This window comes from Cupressus sempervirens, chromosome 11 (genome assembly GCF_028749045.1).
Source record: "Cupressus sempervirens isolate cs-2001-9-10 chromosome 11, ASM2874904v1, whole genome shotgun sequence".
Classification (NCBI taxonomy): Eukaryota; Viridiplantae; Streptophyta; class Pinopsida; order Cupressales; family Cupressaceae; genus Cupressus; species Cupressus sempervirens.
The window spans coordinates 74,978,129-74,990,405 of NC_143128.1; the positions used below are offsets into that span (position 1 = coordinate 74,978,129).

General features: G+C 33.0%; 1 pseudogene; it reads right to left on the minus strand.

Annotated features, from left to right (window-relative positions):
• Positions 1–10,455: 10,455 nt before the first annotated feature.
• LOC149528306 (beta-1,6-galactosyltransferase GALT31A pseudogene) lies at positions 10,456–11,130 on the minus strand (annotated as a pseudogene).
• Between the last annotated feature and the right edge of the window lie 1,147 nt (positions 11,131–12,277).

The window sequence follows — 12,277 nt, forward strand, 5'->3', positions numbered from 1 at the left end:
GTCTTTTGTCTTCTTCAACCATGATTTTGTCTTCCTCTACTTTCTTCTACTATTTAGTCACTTCACATAATCTTACTAATTGAATTTCTTGTTCTCTCTTCAGTTCTTTGACTTCTTTTTTCGGAATGTTGTTCTTCTCCAATAGATATGTTATTATTGCATCATTGTGATTAGTATTCCCACTATTAAAAAATCCTTGTGTATCAACTTCCTTATATAGTGTATCATTTTGTTGAATGATCATTTTTTTCCTTTTATTTAAGGATTTCCTTAACTCTTCTTTTGCTCCTTCAAGTTGTTGCAATATGATTTGGATTTCAGTCATTTGGTTCTTAATAATTTTTCCCATTTTGTATTCCTTCATCTCCAAGATCTGATCTTCTCAAGTTGTTAGACTTTTTCAAGAGAGCTCATCTTTGACACCAATTATTGGAAATCTTAATGAAAAACAAGATATTGAGAGGGGTTTGAATCAGGATCTATAATACCTTTCTCTAATAAAACAATTCACACCTAATCCATCTCATATCTTAGATCTTATACTATATAAACATAAACATGTAATGTTGAAATGAAATCTATGTAAGCATGACATCCATGAAAATCATCAATATGTAACACAATGATTTTGGTTTCAATATGAAGGTAAAATTGGGGTGGGGATGAAACCCACAAATCTTCACTATTGCAATAAAAACATTAACCTAGTAGGATTACAATTTTGATCATACCAAATGATCTAACCTATGAGGGTTTTTCTCTATTAAAAGTATTTAAAGTTGTTAAGTCTTACCCTGTTAAAGGATTTTACACTTACAATAAAGTAAGGACTCTGTTAGAATACTTGAAATAGGTTTGTTTGAACCACTTTGTTAACAAATTTTCCCTCCACTTTGTTAACAAATTTTCCCTTACTCAATATATTAAAATTAATTTAGTACTTGATCCTTTACTTTTCTCTAAAAGCTTATTATAGATCTCCTCTCTTCAAAATTTCAATCTAATCTCCTTATCTGATATCTCTATTATGTCCTTCACTTCTTTGGTTGCATTGTTTGAACTCCTTTTAAACTTATTTCTCCTTCACTCTATACTTAGCTTGTTTTCTCCTTCATTTGCTTCCATTCTCTCATACACACTGATCCTTAGGTAGGAACCCTTCTTAAATAGATAATCATAAAAATTTCTAGATTAGGATCAACGATCCATATTTCATCCTTTTGTTGTTTTTCCTTCTTATTTTTTTGATTGATTAATCTACTTGTTTAGGGACTAATATCATCTTAAAAAATGTGTAATCTTCTCCTTAATTGTCCCTTTGATCTTTAAATGTCATGTAGAAGTTGGCTAAAAATATTTACATAAGTTTTTATGTAGTTAAAAACTCATATGTCAAAATTGGTTTACCAAGCACTTGAATGTTCTAATGCTCAATCATAACTAACATTCATATGATCACTCAACCTCTACTCACTCAACATATTTTGTTCACTCGGTAATAATTGACTTTCTACTTTCTTGGTCTCAAATGTGTTATTCAACTTATATGCTTTCTCAGTCTCAATTGGGGTGCTCAGCAACCTTTGACTTGCTTGGAATGTGATGAAAAATAAACAAGTCCTTTGTAGCTTGGTCTTCTCTGGATGGATCGGTCGCAATGATGACCATCTAATGCTGCCTTGGAAATGACTAAGTGTTAAACACTAATAGACAACTTAGGCTTATAGATCAACAACTTAGATGTATTGATGATGTTTTGTACTGATGATAGGTTTGTCATTGATGAAAATATATATGTTTGAGTTCATGATATATAGGGATTATGTACATTACAAAGGTTTATTGAGTCAGTGATGTCAAAAAAAAATAGGTCAAGCTATGAAATATTAGGATTATTTTTAAGAATAAGTATATATGTGACATCTATATTTGTATTTTTTCATTTATTTTTTGGATGAGTTACAATTCATTTGGTAGAGACTGGTAGTAGACTAGTCTGCACGAGATCATGACAAAGATAGTTACTGGTGGATTGGTTATATTTATCAACAAAGTTGAATTAAGATGAGCAAGTTCAGATTATGGTTAAAGAATTGTTAATGATTCTTTATTTCTAATATAATTTCTTAGAGATCATTCTAGAAAGGTTTAGGATGCTAAACGTGTGATATGTTTTATTGGCAGTTAATATTTTTTGTGAAATATATTGATCCTTATCGAAAAAATTATTACTTAAATTTTAACATGTGAAACATTATTTTAATAATTATAATGATGCTTAAGATGGTGTGTATGCCTCATTGTGGTCCTATCTAACCATTGTATATTGGGAATACCTTAACAAACTAGCCTAGCTAGTTATTAGGAAAAGGAATAAAGGAAAGATGTTTTCCTTTGGTGTAAGGGTGATGTTGTGAAATTGTATTGTGTGAGTAAGGTTTGAGGATGAAAATTTGATCGAAGAAGAGAAGAGTGTGAGTTGGATGTTGGATTTGGAACTTTAAAGGAACTATATGTTAGCCCAACTCATAATGTTGTTAATGTATGTGAAAGACTCATATCAATTGTTATGTTACCATTGATGTCAAGTTTTAATTGGTTTGGCATTATGCTAATTTAGTAGAGTGCTATATTATTTTATTGATGAAGAGGATTTGAAGAAAGTAAGATGAGTTAGATTATTGACAAGTGTATGGTATTCAATGGGAACTTGAATGAGTTGGACTCTGACAACATAATATTGGTATGATTTATTTGTAATTATGTAATATTTTTTTATTAAGCACTAAAGATCATGTATGTTCAAGTTATACCAAATAATTTGAATAGTGAATGAAGAAATATAGTATTAACTAAGCTACTACAATTGCCACCAAACACTTGACAAAGAAGTGAAGAAGTTTAGTGTTAACCAAGTAATTTCAATGTTAACTAAGTGATGCATTTTTTGAGTAAAATTATAGTGCTCACCTTGCATGAACAAGAAGAACAAGTTAAGAAAAGATTTATTTGAGGTTGACAATTGAAGTAAATTAACAATGTTTAAGAATTTTCAAGGATAAGGACAAAGTTAATTATTCAATCAATGGCAAGAGAAGTTCAAAGAAGATTTGATGAAGGAGAATTGACAATTTGAGATGGACCAAAAAGTTCAAGATGGATTAATATTTTTTGAGCATCTAAATTCATTGAGTTTGAGATCAACGATTGTGATTAAGAACCAAAACCTAGGAGATTCTAAAATAGAAAAACAAAATTATGGGGATAAACAAAATGTTTCTTGATGCTATTTTTTCTAATTTTGATCATTGTTGATTGTTATTGAAGTTGAAGAAGAAGGAAGACAGAAAGTGAACCAAGCAAGATAGTATTGTGAAGATCAAGTAGAGGAGGTGCTAGATAATTTTACTATTACTTTCATACCATTGTATCCAATAAAATCTCTTAACTGAGTGGACCCAACAAGTCTTTGAAATCCTATAAGGTAACATTCAATAGCAATATTGTGTAAGTCTTTTAAAGTAGGATACTCTTTAGAAATGTCAATGAGTGATAAGGTTTAGCTGATCTTTGGTGGAAACCCTCTAATAAGGTCACACTAAAAATATGCATGTAACCTTTAACAAGGTTGGATCCCTACAAAGTTCACTTCAAAAGAATGAAATTATTTGGGTTGTCAATTCCCAGGTGGCTTTTCCCTTTATAGGGTTTCTACATTAAATACTTGTGTCAAATATGTGAATGTTTATTGTGTTTTGTGATATAACCCAATATATGCTAGATGATTACTCTGATACTTGGTATTGTAAGAAATAGTAAGATAAAATTTTGATGCAAAAAGTTTATAAGTTTAATTTAAGAAGCTTAATGTGGTTACCGAGTTAATGCTCTGAAAGTTAAAGTAAAGGGGATTGGTACTAAAGTGTTTTCAAGACCTAAAAGATAATAGATATAATTGATTCACTCCCTTCTCAATTATCTAACAATTGGTATCAGAGTTGAGTGCTTGAAGGAAGAAGTTTGAAGGAACTTGAAAAAATATCTAAAAATGTATAAGAGAGAGGTACCAAAGTTGAACAAGGAGAATTTCTCTCCATAAAAAAATAGGATAAGGTTACATCTACATGGGATAGGAGACAATGATATACATTGGCTAGACAATAAATATGTTTCTCCTAACCCTCCTATGATAGTAGAGGAGATGAACCAAAAGAGATAATACAAGAGTCTAATAATTGAGGTTACATCTATCCTAAATGATGTCAAGTTTGATGATGTAAAAAATTATACTAGTGATAAATAAATGTGGGACAAAATGACATTTGTACATGGTAGAGATAATAATATATTGAGAGAGATAGAAGAAAATATAAGAAGCAAATATAATTACATGAGGATGAAAGAAGGTGAGAATATGGTCTAGTATGTAAACCAAATCAAAGAAGTGGTGAGTTATATCAAAGTTGTAGGAGGAGTCATTAATAATGAAGAATTTGTAAGTAAAGTTCTCATAACTCTCTTACCTATTTATTCTATAAGTTTTGACATATCATTCAATTTTGTTATTAGTGATACACACTTATTTAGATTTAGTAGCCACCAAGATTCTACAGTTGCTACCGAGCCCTTTAGACCAGCTCTAGTGGTTATCGAGTAGATTCACTTAGTGTAAAGTTCAGCAATACAAACTGAGCATTGCAGTGTCTATCAAGTACTCAGTTTATATGGTGTGAAGATAGTGTTAACTGAGCTACTCCATGGTAACCAAGTAATTTAGCATTTTCCAAGTTGCACAATATTTACTAAGTCACCAGTGTAGATTGAGTTCAAGACTAGTTGAATGTGATCAGTATGGATTGAGCTTCTACGTCTACCAAGAGCATGACGATGCCAAGTAGTGATAGTGGATGTCAAGTATCAGAATCTCACCGAGTCAGTCTTTAGAACTCAAGTATCTTCATGTGGGCCAACTTTGTAATATTTGTGTTAACTTGTGTCATGGATGACTTTGTAATTTTCTAAATTGGATTGATATGTATATGTGATGTATTATATCATATTCATGGAATGGAATACAATGAATGTGTATTGTGAGTAAGACCATGAATGTGAAACAAATGTGGTAGATAAAGAATTGTAATGGCCATATCAATACAAGGAGCAATAATGATAAATCTATCATAGAAATATGATCAGTACATCAAGGAATCTCTATCAGCAAACTCAATTGCAAGTTAGAGATCTACTGCTTTATCCTAATAGGTGAAACAGTCAAAATCCTCTAACAAGGTAGACTTAATAGTCTTTTCTATATCTCTTTACCAAGTGCATACTTCATTGTATGTTTGTAAATCCTCTCACAAGGTGGAACTAGTAGTCCTATTTGCTCCTAACAAGGTAGATCATTAGAAGTGATCAATGCAAGCCTTAACGGCCAATTTTATGCTACAATACTAAAGCTTGTGGGTATCATCCCCACCCCAATTTTACTTTCTATTTGGAAGGTTTCTGGGTCACCAGATCATTGTGTTTAAGTGTTGCAAATAATTTTATAATTTTAGTTTCTCATGCATGAAATTAGATCAGATATGATTAATAATTAAAATTGGTAGAAGTTTTAGAAGTTACTGATTCACCCCTCCCCTCTCAATAACTTCGCATAGTCTTGAATATTTCTAACAATTGGTATCAGAGCATTTTGGTTCTTAGAAGAAAGTTTAACAACTTGAGAAAAGATCAAGGATATGGAGATATTCAGACTTGATAAAGCTATTGACAATAAAAAGTTGGATCTGGAAATGGCCATTGCCTAACTCAAGAAAGCTAAAGAGAAACTTTCCCAATCTCTAAAAAGAAGAAAGGAAGTTGAAAATCAAATAAATGATCATCTCTACATTGAAGAAAGCATTGAAGATTTTTTCCCTTCAAGTAGTTTAGATGAAGCAAATAATGCAATCAAAGAACTCCTAGAGAAAAATGGTTCCCTACAAGAAGAAGTAAGAAAGTTGAAAATAGAATGAGAAATTCAGTCAATAAGGTTATGTGAGGTCTTGGAACAAAGGAACAAGATAAAAGAAGAAATAGATGGAAGAAACAATGAGATCTAGAACCAATCCCTTTAGCATCTAGACCTTATTGATTAGCTCTCCAATGCAAATGAGGAAATCATAAGCCAAAGACAAATCAATGAAAGATTAAGAAATGATCTAAATTTTGAAAGACAAATCAATGAAAGAATAAGAAATGAGTTGAGATTTGAAAAAAAAAATAATGAAAGATTGAAAAATGACCTAAACACTAAGAAGCAAATCAATGAAAGAATGATGAAATCTCAAGCAAACATGGTTCAGCTAAATGAGCAAAACCTTTATAGGTAAAAAGGAAAAGCAAGAATTAGATACAAAGAAGAAGGTGAATCCTCTAAACAAGGTGCTCAAAGGAATCAAAGACCTACTTACAATCACTATGGTAAGATAGGTCATACATCAAACAAATGTTGGAGTAATGGAAAAGAAAGATTCAACAGAAAATGCTACAACTACAATCAACATGATCACAGGGCTAATGAATGCAGAGAGAAACCTAAATTTGAAGGCAACTACCATAAATGCAAGAAACATGGACACAAGGCATCAAAATGCAAAACAAAGACATTGAATCCTACAGAACAAATTGTGAAGGCAATATTTGGTTGGGATTATAATACCTAGTGTAGATGTCATTACTGTGAAGAATATGGACACATTGGTATAAATTGTGTTAAACATCATATGAGGAAAAGACACACCACTATAAGATGTTACATTTGTAAAAAATTTGGTCATATTGCTAAGAATTGTATGAATATTGGTAAGATTGAAGATGAGAAGAAGGCAAAAGTTGATAAAATTTCAAAGTAGATAAGATAGCAATGGATTCCTAAGTCTACCAAGGATTCTGGTCCAAGAAATGATGGTCAAGTCACTCAAGAACTAGGTGACTCTACCATTCCTAATTAGTTTCTTAGGAAAGAACTAGAACCAAGCTATCAAAGAAGACATCAGAATTAGTTCCAGTTGAAAGGTGACAAAGATCAAAATCCATATACAAGATACAAAGGGATCACTAAGCATAATCTGTATTAGTCATCACCAAGTTACCTTTTGTACCAAGTAAGGTCAGGTCATAGACTTTACTGAGAAAATTTGGGAGTAACAAAGATGTTGGTGTTTGAAAACACTGGAGGTTTTTCAATTATCCTAATGAGAATATGACATATTCAACAAATCATTTCAGACACTAGGCCAATTATAAGGCTAGACCCTTCTTCTAGTTTAGGCTCTGTAAGACCTAAGTGGGTGGACCTTAAATTCAATTGATATCATACCAATGCAAAACATATCCCTGAATCTATTTACTACAGATGAAAACCCTTATATCCCCTAATAACTCATGAAATGACATCGATCTACAATAGCTAAATGCAGATCTATGAATCTCAGAAGCTGAGTGAGGGCATTACATTTAGGTCCTTCAACATGTAAGGGTAAAACACGTTTGATTAATAATTTTGACTTGAACAAACCCCTAAATATGTAGCAATAAGACCTAATGATCTTGTAATTGATCAGTGCCTTAACCATTGGGCAAACCATGAATCACAAACATACATATGGATATCTGAGATATATGTGTATCTTTAGATATTTGATCTATCTATTTAACTTGTAAATAGATATCAATGCTCAATTTAAATCTCATTCTTACATGATATCCCCATCAATAAACTTACAACCCTGTTGATTTCCTTGAAGCATTTACATAACCCTTTGAGTTACAAGCAACAATGAAATAACATACAGCCTTAAGGGACTACAACTACAACCTAAGCTCTATGTAAAAGATTATAAAACATTGAAGATCACTGATAAAGGAGATAAGATTCAACTAAAACTCAATCATCTTCTGCTCCTTGTATTAATTTCCTTGAAATTATACATTCATATGCATGAAATGAAAACAAAAAAAACACCTAATAGATTTGAACTATCTATATTATCCTTCCTAATTTTGTTCATACAAGAGAGAATATGCCCAAGAAAATGGTTTCACAATATTGGGAATGCATCAAGGATTGGATCCAAAACCCTGGTATCAAAGCAATGAGCAAAATTTTTTCCAACAAACTAGAACCATGAATGGTCTAACAGTGAAAAACTAGAACCCTGCTAGTATTACCCAGAGAAAACTACCAACCACTATAATGGATGAAAGAAAGAAAGATATAGGAAGAAGATGAATTCTTGGATCTAATCTATGCCTGACATGTGTCCACTTGAAATTTAATCCCTTGCAACTAAATAACCTCTCTCTTCCTTCTTCCATTTTGATCTAATTTGGTTTCATCATTACTCTGTAACTAATTTGAAAATATCTTCTATTTAATGATGAAAACCCTTTTTCTTGCCAAAATCTGATCTACTCATGAAAATTCTAGTGAAATTGAGTTTTTACTGAGTGAATCTTATTAGAACTTGACCTTAATTGCATTTTCACTACCTTTTAACCACATTCAGATCATTACCTTATTAGAAATCACAACTAAACTTTGATATCTGAATATAGTTGCAAATTTGGAACCTGATAGAAAACCTCTTATAGCTTGAACAAACTACTTCTTGTGCAAAAACTAACTACATAATCAAAAAATTTAGATTCTCTCAATTTCGGCGATATATAATATTGCATATTTAGCCTATCAAAAATGCCCAAGAAGTCAGTTTGAAAATCACTCCCCTAGTAGAAGGTTCAGGTCTGCAACCTTTTTTAAATTTTAAATTTTGAAAAATTTAAAATGTTCCAATGTTTGAACTTTAGAAAGAGGCCTTTTTGGTTTAAAATGATCTGACGTGCACTTTTTAAGGAAATTTATTTTAAAAATTGATCTTCTCAAACACTATATTTTTCCCTTGCCTTTAATTCTAGGGTCAACATTCCATTGACCAGGTGCCACGTGGTGCTTCCTGATTAACCCACCTGATCTACATCATCTGCCACATCAACAACATCTGTTCCATGCCTAATGCCACATGTCACATACCCGCTTACCCACATGACTTAACTAGTGCACATTTTGATTTTGCAAAAAAAGCACAAGCCGTCAGATCGTGACACATGTCACAATCCTGTGCTTCATTTTTGAACTTGCATGTTCCTACCACATCACTGCCAACTGGTACCTGCCACCATGTGTCAAAATTTTGCATTCCTGAATTTGTTATCTTTTGGGAATCTTCATCTTGTAGAATTGAGCCAACCCTCGATCTTGACACGTGGCAAGATCCTAGCACATCTCTATTTTTGGTGCCATGTCACTGCACTTGCACTTTCATTTAAAAATTTTCTTTTGGGCTTGAAATTCGAAGTCTATTTGGTCAACTATGAGCTCCATCTTGCATCATGTAGCTTCCAAAAGCCATCGTCCTTGGACACTAAGGATGTTGAGACTATTTGTATTTAAAAAGTTTAAAAGGCCCTCCCATAGCCAATGTGGGATAAAACACGCCCCGGCCATGTTCTATACAAATGTCTCTCTATTTCAAATGTTGCTACATCTGTACACCTGTACCTCCAGAAACAAGCAGCATAGTCAAAGGATCAAGCTCCAGCTAACCAGCCATATAAAGAATTTTCTTATATAATATGTGCTAGATTTTTCTTTCAATCTGTACTTTTTGTCATTTCAAAAGCGTGGGTTCTTCTTCCTTGTGTAGGGTCTTTTAACAAACCTATGTTTTCCTTTTGTGTTTAGTCTTTGCCCCTCCATGTGAACTGCCCTGCTAACTGGTGCAGGGTCTTTTTCATTCAACTATGTGCCTTTTTTATTGTGTGTGTGGAGCTTCCCTTACACTAGCTAGCTTAGACTAGCGTGGAACTCCTTCTTCTTTTAATTCTGGCAACATTGTTCTCCATTTTTGTGGATATCTTGCTCTTCCTTTTTTCTATTTAAGACTGAAAGCTTTTTTTGTTTGGTGCTCTGCTCTTTGAAAAGCATGAGCTCTGTCTAATTGTAGGCTATGCCTTTTTATATATACTATGCATGGTTCTTTTTAAACATGCGTTGATTGCTCCAAACAATGGCATTTTCCATTAGCTGCATGGTATGGCTTTTCATTTGTGTGGTCTCTATTCTTCTCCTTAATGTGGGCTCCCCTGCCCCTAGATGTGCTACATTCCATTCATGCTGACTATTATGTTGCATTCCTACCTTCTTTTTTATGCGGATTTTACATGTCTGGCATGGCTTTTATTATGTTGCCTCTTCTTAAAATGTGGATCCCTGCATCTATGGGTTCCCCTTTTAAAACTTGGTGTCTCCATTTTGCAGGTTCCATTGATGCTACGCTCTAACTAGCGACATTGTTCCTTAGCATATTCAATCTATGCATGGGAGCTGCTCCAAACATCTAGAATATGTTAGAAAACTGCACTCCAGATTGCTCCATCCCCTTTACCACAACATTGATGCACATCTTTCATCCTTTCAACTAATTTAGAAATGCCACTACAACTCCAATCAAAAGATGCCACACAAGCATTTCTAGCTTGAGCCTTCCATTCACAATATGGAAGAGTGCCACAGCAAAAGTTTCGATTATTAATATGCTTGATATCCAATCCAATAAACCATGATCCCAAGGAAACATCTTCATTGGAATATTTGTGGAGAATTGGAAGGTTGATGGATATATAGGTTGCCAAATCTTTGGAGATTACATATAATTGTCCAATCACATGCCTAAAATACTTATTTCCCTCCTCACCAAATTTCTAGTATTCAAGTTCACGATATTTGGCACCTTTCTGTGCAAGAACAGGTTTTGATTTCATATAGCCAATGTAAACAAGCAATTTTGAGTGTTGTCATGCTACAGTTGTCCCAAGAATACCCAAATTAACATGTACATCATCATTAACTTTAATATAGAAGTCAGCATCCCATTTTGATACTTGACTAAATATATCCTTTGCCCGAATATTAGTTTCCTTACTTTTCTGCTCACAATCATTTACAAGTTCAAGATGTTGTAGTTGTTGTTTTTTTTCAGCATAGGAATCTATTTCTTTTCTTGAATCAAGAACAATCCACATCCAATTATATCAGCGAAATAATTTATTTATGATCATAGAAGGCATTTGGTCTAAACCATATGCATGTCTTCCACAACGTGTCGCTCTAGATTCATGCAGCTCATATCTGGAATGAGCTTCCTCTCAATATTATCATTTTTCAAAGGGCAAGTAAGTGAATTAACTCTATTAAATTGGAACTTAATATCAATCATATGCCCATGAGAAAACACTATTTCTCTCTTCTTGGATTGCAACAAAATCTCAGCAGTGCCTAATACTCTAGTAGAGAAGATCACAAAATCTGATGACAAATAGTGCAACTCATCCAAAAGAACTTGCCAATTTCTCTTTAGTCTTTTGTCCATGCCTCTAAATAATAACATTTTGATAAAATAAATTCATTATAATCCATTTTATTCCCTTTGAATATTCCACAATGCTTTATCATTCTAACGAGATTAGTTGAGCCCTAAAGTGGGTCCGACTAAAAAAATTTCATTTCCAGACAACTGATCCTTCAGATTAATCTATTTGGAATCTTGAACTAATTGAAAACAAAATCCATCATTGAAACAAAATTTAAAACTCATTTTATCCTTTTTTGCAACCTAACACTTTTGTGCCAGGAGGCCCTTTAGTTGGCCTTAAAAACTGACCCAAACCTCTAACCGAGCTCTGAAAACTAGCACACTGATTCTCTATTTCGCACTCTTGCACCCTATCGAATCTTGTCTCATGAAGAATTTGAAGTCAAAAGATATTTGCTATCAAGGTTGACCTTTTAGAATTTGCTACAAGCAAACACATTAAAAAGCAATAAACTAGGCTCAGATTTGGCCTTGAAAGCTAGGCAAATGGACATTTGGGAAAAAAAAACTTGGAGCATTGGTTCACTGTCATGAGAAAATTATGAATCTACGATTTGGGTTCATGAAGAAGAATAGGGCACAAATGGCAAGTGGTCAAAGTGGGCTACTTGGATTTAGCAAATTGAAACAATGGCAGAAAAATGATTTTTGCAAATGGAATTGACCTGGAAAAGTGTGCAAATGGATTTGTCATGACTTGAAAATCGGCACATTTGAAGAATTTTTGGAGGAAAACATAGTGGTACAATCCATTTGACTTGACCTATCACAGATCTCAAGATATAATATCATGAACA